This window comes from Chenopodium quinoa, unplaced genomic scaffold (genome assembly GCF_001683475.1).
Source record: "Chenopodium quinoa cultivar QQ74 unplaced genomic scaffold, ASM168347v1, whole genome shotgun sequence".
Lineage (NCBI taxonomy): Eukaryota > Viridiplantae > Streptophyta > Magnoliopsida > Caryophyllales > Amaranthaceae > Chenopodium > Chenopodium quinoa.
Window position 1 is genome coordinate 13,133,519 of NW_018743292.1, and position 15,516 is coordinate 13,149,034.

The 15,516-nt window shown below is 40.3% G+C and overlaps 1 long non-coding RNA gene across 1 annotated transcript; it reads right to left on the reverse strand.

The window, feature by feature from the left end:
• Nucleotides 1-9,366: 9,366 nt before the first annotated feature.
• On the reverse strand, nucleotides 9,367-13,290 carry LOC110737127. Its single transcript, XR_002514340.1, has 4 exons — nucleotides 12,992-13,290; nucleotides 11,930-12,067; nucleotides 10,465-10,653; nucleotides 9,367-9,851 (listed from the first exon to the last, which is right to left on the reverse strand). It is a non-coding gene; the product is annotated as an uncharacterized LOC110737127 (long non-coding RNA).
• Nucleotides 13,291-15,516: the final 2,226 nt, after the last annotated feature.

The window sequence follows — 15,516 nt, forward strand, 5'->3', positions numbered from 1 at the left end:
AGCGACAAGGATGATGAGGAAGAAAAAGAGAAAGAAAAGGAGCGAGGTACTAAAAGGCCGAAGGTCCTAAGTGCTTCGGCTCAAGGGTCCCCAAAAAAGAAAGCATCTTTGGGGACTGGAAAGGCAAGCTCTTCGGCTGGACCGAAAGATTCGGACGAAGACCAACCGAAGAAAGGAAAGTCTGCTGATATTGACAATAGACCCGAACCAGAAGAGTCTGGCTCCAAAGCAATGGAGTCAGATGAGCAAGCTGAGTCAATACAGTTGACCTAGGAGATACTGAAAAATGTGTCAGCATCGGACAAGGGCTCGATCCGAGCCTCCGGGTTGAATTAATCCAACTCCTTCTGGACAACAGAGATGTGTTCGCATTCTCAGCAGCTGACATGCCGGGAATCGATCCGAACCTCATCTCGCACAAGCTTAATGTCGACCCCACATATCGGCCAGTTAAGCAAAAGAAGCGGAACTACTCCGCTCAGAAGAACCAAGGCATCGCAGCCAAAGTCAAAAAACTTCTGGACGCGGGGTTCATTGAGCCCCGCCAATACCCTGAATAGCTTGCGAATGTAGTAATGGTTCAGAAAGCTAATGGCACCTGGAGAATTTGCGTTGACTTCACGGATCTGAATAGGGCCTGTCCGAAGGACTTCTATCCCTTGCCGAGAATCGACCAGCTGGTTAACTCGACAAGTGGTCATGCTCTGCTCAGCTTCATGGACGCATTTTCGGGGTACCATCAGATTTTCATGCACCCCGATGACAGAGCAAAAACGGCATTTGTTACAAGCGCTGGGGTGTATAACTATAAAATGATGCCCTTTGGCCTGAAAAACGCCGGGGCTACATATCAGAGGCTGGTGGACCAAGTGTTTGCCGAGCAAAAAGGCCGCAACATGGAAGTCTATGTTGACGATTCCATCGTCAAAAGCAAAGAGGCGAAAGACCATGTTGCAGACCTAGCCGAAACGTTCGCCACTCTGAGAAAGCACCAAATGAAGCTGAATCCGAAGAAATGTGTCTTCGGCGTGAGGTCTGGAAAATTCCTAGGCTTCATGGTCAGCAAGAGGGGGATTGATCCAACCCCGCCAAAGTTCAAGCGGCTCTGGATCTTCTCGAGCCGAAGACAAAAAGGGATATTCAGCGTCTTACTGGGAGGATGGCTGCCTTATCCAAGTTCATCTCAAAAGCCTCGGACAAGGGCTTGCGCTTCTTCAAGGCGCTGAAATTTCCGAAATCAAAGGAGCTCATATGGAAAGATGAGCAAAAGGTAGCCTTCCAGCATCTCCGGGAACACTTGGCAAACCTTTCGACACTGGCAACGCCAGCTGAAGGAGAAGTCTTGTACCTGTATGTGGCAGTTAGCCCTGCTACAGTGAGTGCGGTGCTGCTGAAGGAAGAAGAAAAGGTTCAGCAACCGATCTACTTCGTCAGTCATACTTTGACTGATGCCGAAACGCGCTACCCTCTGCTCGAAAAAGTTGCATATGCAGTGGTAGTGGCAGCTCGGAAGTTAAGACCTTATTTTGACTCACATCAAATAGTTGTATTAACAGATCAACCGTTGGAAAAAGTCCTCGACAAAGTTGAGAAATCAGGCAGGCTAACAAAGTGGGCCTTCGAGCTCACTGAGTTCAGCATAAGCTACCAGCCGAGGGCAGCAATCAAGGCCCAAGCCCTAGCAGACTTCCTAGCTGAATGTTCCTACCAGGAAACACTCGACAAAGGGAAGGGGACTTGGATCGTGTTTACGGATGGCTCAGCCACCGTAAATGGTTCGGGAGCTGGGGTGGTAATCACCTCTCCCGAAGGCAGAAACTTCGAGTATGCACTCAAATTTTCATTTAAGGCTTCTAACAACGAAGCAGAATATGAAGCAGCAGTTGCTGGCTTAGAACTGTGCATAGCTCTCGAAGCCGAACATGTCTGTTTAAAAACAGACTCTCAGCTGGTCGCTAATCAGATTCAGGGCGAGTATGAGGCCAAGGAGCCCTCCATGATCTCTTATCTTGCCAAGATTAAATCAGTCATAGCGAAGCTGAGAACTTTTGAAATCGAGCTGATCCCAAGGGGTCAGAATGCTCAAGCCGATGCGCTCTCCAAACTTGCAAGTTCTACTCTTACTGAGCTGAACTGATCCGTATATGTGGAGGTGCGCCGAAACAGAAGCATTGACCAAGAAATTGAGGTCCAATGCGCTATAGCTGAATCCAGCTGGATGAACCCTATCTTAGCCTATAAGCTTCAAGGAACACTCCCCGAGGATAGGAACCTAGCCGCAAAAATGAAAAGGGTTGGCTCAAGGTTCATTATCTACAAGGGAGAGCTGCTGAAAAAATCCTTCTCAGCCCCATTGCTGAAATGCGTGGGTCCAACAGATGCGGATTATATCCTTCGGGAGATCCATTTTGGCATCTGTGGAAACCACATAGGGGGGAGGACCCTAGCCCATAAAGCATTACGGGCAGGATATTATTGCCAACCATGATCCAAGATGCCAAGGACTTGGTGCGGAAATGCGAAAAATGCCAAAAATACGCACCTGTTATTCATCGACCTTCAAGGGACCTTCAGCCGATCCTGAATCCACTCCCTTTTGCTCAATGGGGGTTGGATATTCTAGGACCATTTCCCGAGGCACCTTATCAGAAAAAATGGTTGATAGTCGGAATTGACTACTTCAGCAAATGGATAAAAGCCGAGGCAGCTTCAAACATAACTGAGCAAACTGTCAGAAAATTTATTTGGCAGAATATCATCGCTCGCTTCGGCATTCCAAAAGTGTTTGTCTTCGATCATGGAAGACAATTTGACAATCTGCCGCTGAGGCGGTACACAGATCGGTTCGACATAAAACTGGCATATTCGGCAGTCTGCCATCCTCAAAGTAATGGCCAGGCCAAAGCTGCAAATAAACAGATACTTAACGCTCTCAAAAAGAGAATTGAAGATCAAAAGACCAAGTGGATAGAAGAGCTTCCCGGAACTCTATGGCCACTTCGGACAACTGAAAAAGAGGCCACGGGGCATTCACCTTTTGAATTGGTGTATGGATCCGAAGCCGTTTTGCCAGTGGAAATTGGCTCAGAAAGTCTCAGAGTCAAGCAGTTCTCAGCCGAAGAAAACGAGCATCTCATGAGAGAGTCCCTCGATTTCTTAGACGAGACCCAAGATTCGGCAAGGGACAGAATGGAAGCATACAAACAGAGAATCAGCAAGTGCTACAACCGAAGAGTCCAGTCAAGACTCCTCAAGGTTGGGGACCTTGTTCTTCGGAATGCTGCCGCTGTTCAGAAAAGCCGCATCCATGGAAAACTCTCAGCTAACTGGGAAGGGCCTTATGAAATATATGATGAGCTCCAACCAGGAACTTACTGTCTTCGACAGTTAGATGGAACTGAGTTAAAAAACCACTAGAACGCAGATGTACTTAGAAAATTTCATGTGTAAAAATCTGTGTAAGTACATTCTCTTCAGATCAATAAAAGGCCGTTGAGCCGCAATTATTCATAATTTTATTCTGCTTTCATTATTTCTGTCTTTACCGATTTTCGGAAAAACTCAAGGTTTACATCCGGTGCTGTCCGAAGTCTTGCATTGTGATGCACTGTACTTCGGCAAGCCGAAGAACCTGCCGATATGGGAGTAACAAATGGAACCTCGAGGTATTTCATAATGATGCACTGTACCTTGGACGGATTTGCTACTCTCGGCGAAGAGGTCACAGGCTCATCTAAGACATAGCCGAAAATAGGAATTGATAAAATGCCCGAAGCATTGCATAGTGATGCCCTGTGCTTCGGCAAGTCAATTCCGGGTGGCGATTGCACCTCTGAAGTATTGCATAATGATGCCTTGTACTTCAGATGATCGCTGCCCTGGCATTGTGTCCAAGGTAGTCATTCCCTCGGATGAATTAAAATACGGCAAAATATAAGAAATAAGCATAGGTACGCGAACTATAACAAATCTTCGGCCACACCAGAAAGATCAAGGGCAATATCACTCAGAACTCTGAAGACATCATCTTCAAAGTTCTGGGGGGAGCAGAAGGTACTCACATACTGAGCTCCAAGCAGAAGCTCTCAATACTTGGGAAAATCTTTGTAAAAAAGCCAAGTAAAAAGGACAAGGCATAAAGAAATAAGGGGAATTATCAGCTGAAGACTTCTAAACCGAAGCTCTGTACTTAGCTAAATTTTGAAAAAATTCAAGAAAAAGCAATCAAGTTCAAAGCTAGAAAAGCAGGCGAAAGAAGAAGAAACAGCTGAAATCTTAATTCATCTGACCAGAAGAACTAAAGAGTTACAAAAATCAAGTTCGGAATTCAGAATGTTAAGCAGAAATTCAAAGTCGGCAGCCGCCCACATAGCGGAAAACACAGCTGCCGAAAGTACACAAAAACAAATTATAAGTTTGTACAAGGCAGGCTGAAACAAAAGAGAACATGCAAAAGCTGATACGACGTCTTCAAATTAAATGCATGTTGATCCGCAGGACTCAGTAGACGACTGCCCGAATTCCTATGCTTCAGCATTTTTAGGAACATCATTCGGGGCAGCTAGAGCCCCAGCATCGACTGAAGAGGAAGCAGGATGGGTAGCGTTCAACTCTATCTCAGCTACTCTCTCCCTTTCTTCGCGCTCAGCTTGCCGAGCTAGGAACGCCACTTCAGCTGGACTGGCCTCATGCATATGAGCATCTGCTGGATCCATGGACCAGGCCTCAACCTGATCCCAGTTGATGCTGGGCTCAAGATGGAAGGCCAGTCACCGAGCGACCTTCCAGCCATTCTCATATCGTTCCTCGTACTCGGCCTCGGTGTATATCCTGGTCTTTAGCAGTTCATTAGCAGCAGCGAGGTCAGATGAGGCCTTGGAGGATACATTCTTCTCAGCCTCCAGCGCAGTCTGCAGCCGCTGAACCTGGGCCTCGAGTTTAGTCTGCTTGTCCTTAGCGTGAGTGCGGAGAAGGTCCATCTGGCTGGTATGGTCTGCAATCAGTTTATCCCGCTTCTCAGCTTCTGCCTTATCTCTGCTCTCGATATGAGCTTTGAATTCAGCAAGGGTGTCAGCTCCATATCCTTTCAGCAGAGAATGACCCTCTTCGATCCAGGGAAAAATGGTCTGCTCCAAGCCCCGGCAGAAGAAGCGGAAGTTCTCATTCATCTGCTGCATTTCCAGCTTAGTGGCTGAAGCCTCATCTTCAGCTTTCTGCTGCTTCAACTCAGCTAGCCGAGCCAAGTTTTCAGCCTCTTCTACCTTGTCAACCTTGGACTGCAGCTCCTCATTCATTTCTACAACTAAGAAATGATTATGGACAACCTGCAAAATCGGAGGTCAGCCGAGGCCTGATACTAAGAAAAATTTTCTTAAAAAGAAAAAAAAAAGAAAAGGGAGAAGAAGAAGAAGAAGAGAGAAAATGTGAGGACAGCGCTCACCTGCATCAATAGGCGTTGGTTCTCCACAAAAGGATTGGGCACCTTATCGAGAGGCTCAGCAGCTCCAGCAGCAGCGCCTGCAATCCAGGCCTTAGCCTTCTCCAGCGCTGATAAGTTGGCCAGATGGCCGAAGTGAGCACTAGCAGTCTCGTGCTTTAGTTCAAAAAGGGCTCGGCATGCTCGGGAACAGGGACCAACGACGCTAAGCCGAAGCCCATGTCAGAAGACTGAAAGCTCCTGAAGGAATTCGCAGCCGAAATAGAGGGCATTTCTTCATTTTTTGGCTCTTCGGATCCAACCATATGCGGTTTGACATGAACCGCAGCAGCACCCTCGGCAGGAATATTCAACGCGCCCATCTCTTGCTGAATATTCTCTGAGAACATCCCAGAATCACGAGGAGGAGTTGGAGGGGAAGTCTGCAGATCGACAACCTCCACTAATATCTCCCAAGATGGAGAGGTGACTTCCCTCATCTCTCCTTCTTCAGCTCGAACCTCCTCGTGCCGAGGCTTCTTAACAGGCGGCTCCGGCGCCTTAAATTGTCTAGGACGGACAAGGATTCTTCTACCACCAGCCATATCTTCGGCAGTGGGTTCGGAAGAAGGATCAGCTTTTTCTTTCTCTACTTCTTCCCCTTCGGACTGCAGAAGAAAAGAAAGAGGGGGCAGGAAGACGAGTAAGAAGGAAAAAAAAAAAACAAACAACAGCAAGTAAACTCAAGGCAGAAGCACGCAGATATTTCAGCCGAAGCCGCATACTTAACAGTTTTGGCAAAACAAATTGCATCAGACAAATATGCATCCGAAGATCTACACTTAGCAAAATATTCATACAAATTCAAGAAAGGCTACGTGTAACATGCATACTTAAGAGCTGAAGCTACATATCTACATACTCAGAAAAATACTTTGCAAGCTGAAAAATCAAAGTGCTGAAGTTCTAGACTTAGAGAAATTTCATGGAAATTCAAACATGAAAAAAGACTGCAGAAGGATAGCAAACTTATTGAAGGGCCGAACAACTGTTCGGTATTCTCCTCTTCGGAATCCTCCTCGTTCTCTGGGGCAACGGACGAAGCTGGAGGGGCAATCCCGCTGCGAGGAGTAGCAGCAGCGATAGTCGCAGCAACCTGCTCTTCGGCTGAATGCAGGAAGAAAGGATCAACCTTCTTGTACCAATCTTTCTGCGCCAGATATTCGAAGGCGCTTACAACTTCGAACCTTTTTTGTTGAAGGGCAAGAGCTCGGTTCTTAGGTTCAGTGATAGGAGGGGAGTTGGTAAGAGGCTCTCTCTCTTCGCTGATCCTAAGCACCTCGTAATTGATGCCCGAATTCTCCTCGCAGATTTCTGCAGCAAGACAAAAATAAAACAGAGTTATTTCAGCGAGCATTGGCTGAAGCAGATAAATTACAGAAAAAGGTGAAAGAAAATTAGTCTCGGCCTCATCCAAGTCACTTACCACCTTGGTATCTTCGGCTGAGGCTGACAACAGCCAACATCTTCTCCTGAAAGATGTAATGGCAGTAGGGAAGCCATATTCTCGGCATGTTAGCCATTCGGCCTGTAGTTCCAGCAACAGCAGTTTGGCCAAACATATCCATCTGTTGCTGATCAGCCTCAGTGAACTCATCAAGGCCAATGCTAGACATTGAAGGGTCAGGCTTCCTCGTATAGCGGGGACACCCGAAGAAATTAGGGTGTCCTTCATCCGAAGGAGCCCGCACCCAAATCCACTGGCCTCGCCAGTCCTTATCCGAGGTGTCGTTCGGATACGAGGTCAGATAGCCCTTTTCATTCTCTATCTGCCACCAGCCTCGGCCGTGCCATTTGTTAGATTGGGCGTTCGGCGCGAGCCTGTGAATGCACCTAAAGCAATGTATGCTCGGCTCGAAGCCATAGAACAAGGAGACCCACAAATAAGTCATCACTCTTCGGATACTGACAGGCGTGAGATGCGCCAAAGAAATATTGTATCCGTTCAGCACCTTGATGATGAAAGAGTGGCAAAGGAAACCTCATCTCATATTGCAGCTGCCTAGTGTAGACCCCAATATATCCAGGAGGCGGCCGAGAGATGCTTTCTTCGGCAGTGGGCATTCGACACCAATACCCATCTTCTTCTTTGATGCCGTAATACACCTCCAACTGCTTGGCGAAGCAGTAGCGGCCATCATTTTCAATCCACCAGGCATAGGGCTTGGCATTCACAAGACCCTCGGTCTCATATGCATCGGTCCATTCCCGTTCCTCGGGAGTCAAGGGCCTCGACGCCGAAGGCTCTCTTTGGCCTGATGTACTAGCTTCAGCTGAGCCAGATGGTGGAACGCTGGACAGCGGCACAGCTCTCAGACCCTCGCTGCTTAAAGCTGCGGCAGCCCCAGAACTCGCATTAGGGTTCTGGCCGCTCAGTAATGGCATCATGGCCAAAGGGCGGTTCCGCTTCAGCACTAGCTGAGGCGTCTCCTCCTCGCCCTCAAATTCGGGCTCTCGTTGAACTGGCCTTTTACTTCAGCTTCTAGCCATGGTCTAAAGGAGAAACCGGAAAATGCGAAAAAAGGGAGAAATCTTAAAAAAGGGGAAAATCTGAATGAAATTCGGGGAAAATTACCTCTATTTGACTCGGAATTCGCCGATCTAGCAGTTCGGAGCAACGAATTGCGCGGGAAAGCTTCGGAAAGTACAGAAATTAGTGAAAAAAGGGAAGTGGTGTTTGCGCGAGTTCGCTGGGAAGTGAGAACAAGTTGTGAAAGTGGTTTAATTTGAGAATGCCGGAAATGAAAATGCAAAGGCAAGTTAAATATCATGCAACAAACCCACTAACTTGATTTTAATTCACGAACTCTTCAAATTCTTCCCAAACCAATTGCAAACCGCCAAAATTAATTATCCACTAAGTTTACTCCACTTCCCCACTATCATTAGTTAACCGTCATTAAGGTTAATTAATCATCATTAACGGTTATTAAAACTGTACAAATTCTCAAAAGCATTTAAATTATTTTCATTTATTTCCCTCCAAATCCTTCAGCTGCTGAAACCCGACCCGTTATCCTCACGAATCGGGTCTGGGGGCAAGTTGTTTAGGGTCCAAATAACTTTTATTTGGGCCCGGTCCACAATGAAAATAATTAAAGCCCAAAAGGCAAGGTTCAACCCTCATTGCAAATTAGCCAAGTCAGGTATAGCAAGGCCCAATCAAATGGCAGCCCATTTGATTCCTCAAGCCCAATCCATCTAATTGGAGCAAGGTATAAAAGCTTTCATTTTTGCACAATCACATTCATTCACATTAAATGCCTCAAGCAACAAACTCTCTTGCATAGCTTTTCTCTCATTATCTTGCATCCGTACTGACTTCGGCATCGGAGGGGCCTTCCTCGGCACAACCCCCGAGGCCAGTTTACGTGTGTTTAGCTGTGCAGGAAATCCTCAATTCGGTCATCACTCGAATTGGGCTTCATCTCCACTCATCCGAAGGGCCTGCTGAAGGTCCATTGTTTTCTAACCGAAACAGGTGTCATACCAACAAATGTCATTTGAATGAAGCTGATAAGTTGGTACGTGCTTTGCACATTAAATAGTTTTCTAAACTCACCGTAAAAGATAAACTGGACTCCTTATAAGTTAAATGTATAAACGGGAAGAATTTAGTACAGAGAGGGTAATAAATCCTTATCATATTTTTTCTTTTTACATTAGGGTTTGTTTGGCTCATTTTATTTTGATATATTTCAAGCAAAATATGCACTAATAACTCACAACACAAAATAAGTTCAGGAAAAAAAAAAAAAGTTATTTGCAAACCAATTCAAACATAATCAAACACAATTTCAGAGATAATAACTTTTTTTTTTTTTGGAATAACATAATAACTTTTCTAGACAAAATCAAACAAGCCTGACTTAGTCAAGAGCTTTAAAACAAAATAAATTGAACCGAACAAAAACTTAGGGTTTATATAATTTATTTCACCTGACTTAGTCTTATATAAAAGAAAATAATTTTTATAAGTTCTGACAGTGGTTGTTTGGATCATGTAATTGTGGGAGAAGATACAACATAGCGATTTTCTTAAACGAAATCCTGTGAGTTATTGAAAGGAATAGTACATATATAAATGTCCAAATAATAATAGATTTGATATACTAGTAAAAATTTGAACACAGAGCTCTAATTGAGCGAAATGGATTAAATGAATTAAAGGATCCACTTGAGAACTTGATTCTTCATAGAGATGTTGACGATCTAGCGTGGGAAAAATACAAAAATGAGCAACTCAGTTGCAAATTGCATTGTTGTCAAGAGCTTAAGTTCACCCGATTAACCTGAAATTGTAATGCGCGTTTGAATCAGCTCAGAGAAATTGATAAGGCATGGACGCTTCAATGAATAGACGCTATCTATGTTCCTGTTATGACCAAAAAAAGATATATAAGCAATGCAACTGAATCATTTGTAAGGAAATTACACTCCCACTAAAAACCTGAGCTATGTAAAATAAAGATCAGTCATTTTTCTTATTTCCTCCCTAAATGATCATCTCTATACATAGCCTTCTAACATTTTTTCCCTCTAACAAACTATCTGCCCACTCATCAAGATAACTCTAATGGATTAATTTGCATCATCAAAAGTGCCCCTTTCCCCTAGGTTGGTCTATAACGAAAGCGTTATTGCAAATGAAATACTTGCAGCCTAATGGGACTATAAATTTAAAATTGCAGTGCTTGAAGACTATAGTCTATACAGGATTTAATTTCCCTATCCTTGCAAATCCAATAGATAGCTCTGTAAACCTAAATAAATAGATAGCTCATATTAGCATATATCGGCTTAGGAAACAAACACAAAAGCATACCTTTTAAGAGTTAAAATTAGACACAGGAACTAAGTAATTTAGTATAATGAATCCATATCCCTGGGTATTTTAGATATATGAACAAAATCTAAAGCTACAAATTCAAATGAAGGAGCAAAAAACCCATCCAAAGACAGACCCAAGTGCAGAAACGAAAGGTCACCTTATTGTGTAATCCTCAAAGGTGTACAAAGTACTCCACAGCTTCTGCCATAGCTTACTCTGTCATCCTTCAGGCTCCAAAGCTCAGGGGGTAAAACTCCTTTAGCTCATGGAAAACTGCCCCAGATTGGTACTTGAAATCATGCAGAGATTCATTGAGAGCTTTTCAATAAGCATTGTGGATGCCATCCTGATAATCAAAGCATAGTATAACAAAGTTTCACTTAATGAGAAGAAATTTCACATGGGTTATCTACACAAGAGTGACCCCAGAAGAATGACATGAACAAAATTGCAAGTAACACTCAAAAAAGTCAAAACACAGAGGACCACCAAGAATTGAAGAATAGAGTTGATAACAATACCTAGAATCAGTCTATAGGTAAAGTAACAAATAAGACAGAATTTGGACACCTAAGTTTGAAATTCATAATCACATTCACAAATGTAAAAGTAATTGAACACCATAGATTGTCTACTTATAGAAGCATAGATGAGTTGCTAGATAACATGTAGCTGTCTAGTATTCATAGGAAAGCGGCTGGAAAACAATAAAATATTGATCGTTCTACCAACTAAAAGCATTAGTCTCTGATCCAATAACAAGGGGAGATGGGGGGGGGGATATTTATATCATACTCCTTACTTTAAATATAATCTCTCCTGACTGCATTTGTTTGCCTCTTCATTTAAAATTTACATTTGTGATCCCATGTACTTTCATAGTCTCTGAAAAGTACTTCCCATTGACCTTGTTGAAAAAATATATGTGCAAAAGCAACGAAAAACAAGAAATTAATAAACAAGCAATAATGCCAAACCTATACGAGCCAGATTTAACAGAAGGTTTCTTACACAAATTTCAGACTTAAACTATGCAATTCATGCCTATTAAGGTATTAAGTATAATTTTGCTCAACACCTATTTACACCAATTTTAAAATTTCATTGAAAAAGAAGGAAGAAAAATTAAGATTTCTTTATATAAGTGGTGGCAAAAATATCAAAACTTTGTCTTCTTGAATTGAATATATCAAATTATCAATATATCATTAATCACGACAAGGGAGAAAGCTAATTAACTATAATTTTAGATTATAAAGAGGATTTGCCGCATTCTTAAAGCATGGGGTTCTGGTTTAATATGTAGACATTGTGGTTTCATAATAGTTTCAAAAGGCATATCCCCAACTTCTTTCTGAATTCCATGCTAGAGCTTGAACCTAAGTGCATTTAAAATATAAAATTATAAAGTACTATGTACTTGTAATTTTTGCAATAACCAAGATTTTTGACAGAAACTACACTTAACCTACTTCTACTGAAAGTTAATTAGCTAGCTGTAGCATTCCCTTCAAACATATTATGACCAAATTCCTGCTGCTATTGATTTTCCATCATACATTTGTGAGTTTCATTTTCATTATGAAACATATGGCTTAGAACGAAGACAAGATATTCCTTACGTCTGTCGTAGAAGTTCACCGTTTGATCCTCCAATTGCCACAACTTCCCATGTCAACACGAAGTTATAGCTACCGTCATTCTTGAAGCAAACCAAATAGATTCATTATACTGACATATGCATGCGTCACTCTTCAGGTCTGCATAGATAGATTATAGCAATTTGCTAGGAATTAGATTGGTTTCTAACACGATTACAGCTCTGACAACGACAGAAATTAGAGAAGAAAATGCTGATGATATGTAATCAGCAAAATAAGTTAAAAATAGCATTTCAGATTGATTTTGCCAATTAATGAAAATATCTATCTATACTAGATATTAAAAGGCGTTATTCGAACCCGCAACCTCCAACAAATAAAGGTTACACACATACCATCTCAACCAAATTTTATTAGTATTTTAAATTTTACATAATTAACATTATATATTCCTTTCAAATTAGAGGTTATTTAATTTATTTATTATTCACAAGAACGCCCGGATCACTCACTAACATACAAACAGTTGAACATAATTATTAAATTAAAGAAGTACAAACTAGCAATGAAGTACAAACTAGCAATCCGGGGCATCGCCCAGAACACACACTAATTTGCAATTAAAACATTGCTAGCATTTGATTCAAATAAAGGAGCAATGAACAGCCATGTTAATTTTCCCACCAAACAAAATCATAAAACATGAATCCACATAACAGAGTTGATCATTCCCACAAAAATAAATTAATCAGGACAATTGCTTAACAAATTCTTATCCCCAAAATGGCATAATGTCGGGAATTCAGGACAAAACCACACATCGTTTATTACAATATTAAATGTTTCATATATCCACTTTTTTGCACTCAATTATATCCGAGTGATTCAACTTTACCCTAACAACTTCAAAATACTATGAGATTTTCAAATTGATAAGGAAAAAGTAATCGAAATGCACAAATTACCAGAATGAATGGATCAAACTCATTACAAACGCATCAAATATAGCAAGAAAAGCTAAAGATGAACATAAATTTAGAATCAATTATAAAATTACAAAAGATAGAAGATGAATGGCCTTACCCGATACCACTCCCAAACCCGATAATCCGACCCATTTTCCTCATGAATAAAACACAAACATGGTGCTCTTGCTCACAATGGGTTTGCCGCGAGGAATCAACGGCTATTGTTGACAAAATTAACTGAAGAAAGCAATGGAGAAAAAGAAAAGCATGGAGAAAGGAGAATGAAAGCAGTAGTGGCACTCTTCCTAAACAGCTGCCATTTGCAAGGGCATAACTGGAAAAGCACGTAGATATAGAAGAAGGTCGTGGGGTGAAAGTTATTCGGATCGGATTTGACTCGAATATTACCACCTAGAGTCCATCAAACATCGGATTTATGGATTGGATTTTACCAAGTACTCGTATTTAAGAAGACCTTGACCTTATCTAAACCTTTACAATTTCTTTGGTTCGATATTTCCGGGTTATAAGTCATAACACTTTACAATTTCTTTGGTTCGATATTTCCGGGTTATAAGTCATAACACTTTACAATTTCTTTGGTTCGATATTTCCGGGTTATAAGTCATAACACTTTAAAAATGAGGGGAAGGGTAAAGGATCTCACGCTATTGAACTCCTAATCTCAAGGTTGGAAGTTATAATCCATACCAAACTTCGTTAATTTATGGATTGGATTGGTTTATGAGTTTTTATAGATATATTCTAAAAACAAAAAGATATTATGGTGACAATGAGTAAAAGCCAGATAATTTGATATTATGAAAATATTAAATAAGACGATTTTAAAAAGATTCTGCATAATATGTATGTTTTATCATAATTATAAATAAAAACAAAAAGATATTATGGTGACAATGAGTATAATTTGATATTATAAATATTAAATAAAAAATGCTAACACCTTTGGCAATATACACATTTCAAATTTGATAAAGACAAAGTTCACGAGTTAATACCAATAATAACTCTACATTCCCTTTTAAAATCAAACTAATAAGGATAATCACATAATACACTCCATGCTCAACAAGACCATTGACCAAGATTATAGAAAAAAAAAATTAGCAAGAAGACTATCATGAGATAATTAAAACAATTAGCATCTGGATCACTAAGAATAAATTAGAGAGTTGACGATCATACACATTTTAATTTTTTTTGACAATATTCACAATGTAACTTTGACAAGCCTTTTGTGATTTATAAATAAGAAATAACATAGTCATGTGGGATCTTGTTACAGTCCTCTTAATGTGTACTTTCAAATATCAATTTTATTTTATTTTTTTTATTTATTTTTTTTATTTTTTTTTGGATATTCCAATACAAAGCCACATGCATAGTAAACAAGGCATAATAAAATTTAAGTAATCATATCAAATACATAGGCAGGTCAGAATATTAGGATGAAATTGGAAACGAGTAAAACAAAAATAAAGTTTACCTCAACACAATTACTCAAGTAGTAGTACTACGATAAACAATTCAATGACAACTTACGGTGAACTACTATTATTTATGCATCATATATATATAATCCATCAAAACATATTGTATCCAAATATATGATTACACCTTAATGAAAATAAATAAATAAAATTAAATGGTTTCTTTAAGTTGAGGAACTCAATTATGGAGTATATATCACCAGGAACAATAACAATCGGATGAAATCAACGAAATATGCGGCAATAATATTTATAATTAAAGCTTTAAAATTCATAATTTAATTATGAGAAAGAGAAAAAGGAATATAGGTACCGTTTCTGGTAGAGAAAATCGTAAAGTTGCTAATCTTAATATAACTGAATTCCTTCATACTTATTACTCGGCGATGGTGCTGATAGCGTGTTAAATATGGAAGAGAAATAAAGAGAGATATGAGAGAAATTGAGGAGAAAATAAATCAGTCTATATTATTCCATAGGGTGGGAATATATATACATACAATATAACTAGGGTTTGCTTAGCTAACAATAAACCCTAGATCTTGAACATTCCGAAACGATAAAGGAGGATAATGGATATCCACAAAATATAATATTTCGCAATTTAAATTTGTCATTTACGCGATGAATATTTAATTAAATTATACAATAATAATGGAACCCATCAAATTGGTTTGAATGTTGTTCCCTTTAAATTGTCATGTCAATATTCTACGCAAATTGCCCCAGATGATATGCTAGAGCCTAATAAGAGTATGTAGCATTTCCAATGATTTATAACCACGTAATTGCACTATAAATAAAATGCCTAGCTACATGCTTATCAATGATTAACAAAAAAAAATTGAGCAACTTACAAGCCGCGTGCTATAGCGCAAACAAGCTACATGCTTGATTGAAAAAGAGAATAGCGCAAACAAGCTACAACTAATTTATTTTATTTTATTTATTTATTTTCTTTTTTTACAAATTACAAGATGTTGTAACTCACCATTGGAACACTTTGTAGTTAGGGGTGTAACTGAACTGAGCCGACCAATAAACTACTCGGTTGAAACTCGTTCATGTTTGTTTATTTTATAAATGATCTGAGTCGAATTTGAACAAATTTTAAAGCTCGCTTAATAAA